The sequence below is a fragment of the Ascidiella aspersa genome, chromosome 5, assembly GCF_963924565.1.
Source record: "Ascidiella aspersa chromosome 5, kaAscAspe10.2, whole genome shotgun sequence".
NCBI classification, from domain to species: Eukaryota; Metazoa; Chordata; class Ascidiacea; order Phlebobranchia; family Ascidiidae; genus Ascidiella; species Ascidiella aspersa.
Window position 1 is genome coordinate 8,666,411 of NC_139451.1, and position 2,500 is coordinate 8,668,910.

Here is a 2,500-nt window from a genome sequence, read left to right on the forward strand (position 1 = left end):
GTGCTAAATCATTCGTAAACGACCTAGTTGAAGACCGGGGTGTCGTAATCACTAGAGCAGTATCTTCACTGCGATTTGTTGAGAGTAAGCCTCAAGATCTATCGATTTGTCCGCAAGGTCGGGCGCTAAAAGCGATCTCGAACGCCTCCGGGCGCGCGAGGTTGTTTTTTTTCTAAGTTTTTTTTCGCCGCCGACACTTGTCTTTTTTTTCAATTTTTTTTTTTCAATTTTTCGCTCGCGCGGCGGGCCTTTCCACGTTCACATCGGGGCGAAATTTTTTATGTTTTTCGACAGTCCTTTGCAATTTTTTCGATCTCTCTTTTCGACACTTTTTTGCCGCGCGGCGGGCCTTTGCACGTTCACATCGGGGCGAAATTTTTTATGTTTGTCGACAGTCCTTTGCAATTTTTTCGATTTTTCTTTTCGACACTTTTTTGCCGCGCGGCGGGCCTTTCCACGTTCACATAGAGGGCAGGTCTTTATTTTTTGTGACTGTCCTTTACAATTTTTTTTTCGCGCACTCGGGCTTTAGCATATTTCCGCCCAGCGAGCAAGAGCATATTTAGGCCGCGGGAGCATGAGCCTGTTTAGGCCGCGCGAGCTTTGAATATATTTCGGCCGCGGGAGCATGAGCCTGTTTAGGCTGCGCGAGCAGTGAGTACATTTCGGCCGCGGGAGCATGAGCCTGTTTAGGCCGCGCGAGCATTGAATACATGTCGGCCGCGCGAACATTGAACATATTTCGGCCGCGCGCGCGAGCAAGAGCCTGTATAGGCCGCGCGAGTATTGAGTACATTTCGGCCGCGCGAGCATGAGCCTGTTTAGGCCGCGCGAACATTGAACATATTTCGGCCGCGCGCGCGAGCAAGCGCCTGTATAGGCCGCGCGAGCGTGTGATATGCCTCGCAATAGTTCAACACCTGGCGCAATCGTGCACCTTTTTTTTACGTTAGAATTTCAAACGGAAGACCCCAGGGACAACACTCATCTTTGCTATACTTGTGGGAGCTGACAAGCTTCGACAAGTAAAGAATCGGTGAAAAGGCGATTGGCTCGCTGGGCAGATGTTGCTGCTGCGCGAAGAGCCGAGTGTCAGTTTGTCGGGTTCTGAGCGGTCGCTTCGGCGAAGTTGTCTGGCGTGCGTTGCGCTCGCGCCGGTGTTGGCGACGTGGCGGTCGAAAGGCCTGCCGACGAAGTCTTACTCCGGCGGGTGCGACGGGCGGTGACGGTTTTCTGAGTTCGGGCAGCCGAGCAAAGAACGAAATTTTAACGGAGAGAAGCCTTCGGGTTTCGCATCGACCGAGCGACGGCGCCGCATCAGCGGCGCCTCCTTCGTCGGCCTTTCGGGGCTACGCTAAAGTAGCTACCTGGTTGATCCTGCCAGTAGTCATATGCTTGTCTCAAAGATTAAGCCATGCAAGTCTAAGTACGAGCTCTCGTACAGTGAAACTGCGAATGGCTCATTAAATCAGTTATGGTTCATTTGATCGTACGTTTTACGTGGTTAACTGTGGAAATGCTAGAGCTAATACATGCGTGAAGCGCCGACCTCGCGGGAGGCGTGCTTTTATCAGACCAAAAACCGACCGGGCTTCGGCCCGCAACCTTTGGTGACTCTGGATAACTTTGCGGATCGCACGGTCTCGCACCGGCGACGGATCATTCAAGTGTCTGCCCTATCAACTTTCGTCGGTACGGTACTGGCCTACCGAGGTTCTTACGGGTAACGGAGAATCAGGGTTCGATTCCGGAGAGGGAGCCTGAGAAACGGCTACCACATCCAAGGAAGGCAGCAGGCGCGCAAATTACCCATTCCCGACGCGGGGAGGTAGTGACGAAAAATAACAATACAGGACTCTAAACGAGGCCCTGTAATTGGAATGAGTACACTTTAAAACCTTTAACGAGTATCCATTGGAGGGCAAGTCTGGTGCCAGCAGCCGCGGTAATTCCAGCTCCAAAAGTGTATATTTAAGTTGTTGCGGTTAAAAAGCTCGTAGTTGGATTTTGGGCGCAGGCGGCCGGTCCGTCGCAAGGCGTGTACTGGCCGTCCTGGCCTCACCTCCGGTTCTCCGCCGGTGCCCTTGACTGAGTGTCGGCGGCGGCCGGAACGTTTACTTTGAAAAAATTAGAGTGTTCAAAGCAGGCGATTCGCCTGAATAATGGTGCATGGAATAATGGAATAGGACCTCGGTTCTATTTTGTTGGTTTTCGGAGCGCGAGGTAATGATTAAGAGGGACAGACGGGGGCATTCGTACTGTGCCGTTAGAGGTGAAATTCTTGGATCGGCGCAAGACGAACGACTGCGAAAGCATTTGCCAAGAATGTTTTCTTTAATCAAGAGCGAAAGTCAGAGGTTCGAAGACGATCAGATACCGTCCTAGTTCTGACTATAAACGATGCCAACTAGCGATCGGGGGGCGTTAGTTTTACGACCTCTCCGGCAGCTTGCGGGAAACCAAAGTCTTTGGGTTCCGGGGGAAGTATGGTTGCAAAGCT

The 2,500-nt window shown here is 52.0% G+C and overlaps 1 non-coding gene and 1 pseudogene across 1 annotated transcript in view; both read left to right on the forward strand.

Moving 5' to 3' along the window:
- Positions 1-110, forward strand: part of LOC146142458 (large subunit ribosomal RNA) — a 2,966-nt pseudogene extending 2,856 nt beyond the window's left edge.
- A 1,254-nt stretch (positions 111-1,364) lies between these two features.
- Positions 1,365-2,500, forward strand: part of LOC146142459 (small subunit ribosomal RNA) — a 1,811-nt gene continuing 675 nt past the window's right edge. Inside the window, exon 1 of the ribosomal RNA XR_014500123.1 lies at positions 1,365-2,500. This exon is cut by the window's right edge and continues 675 nt beyond it. This is a non-coding gene — a ribosomal RNA (small subunit ribosomal RNA).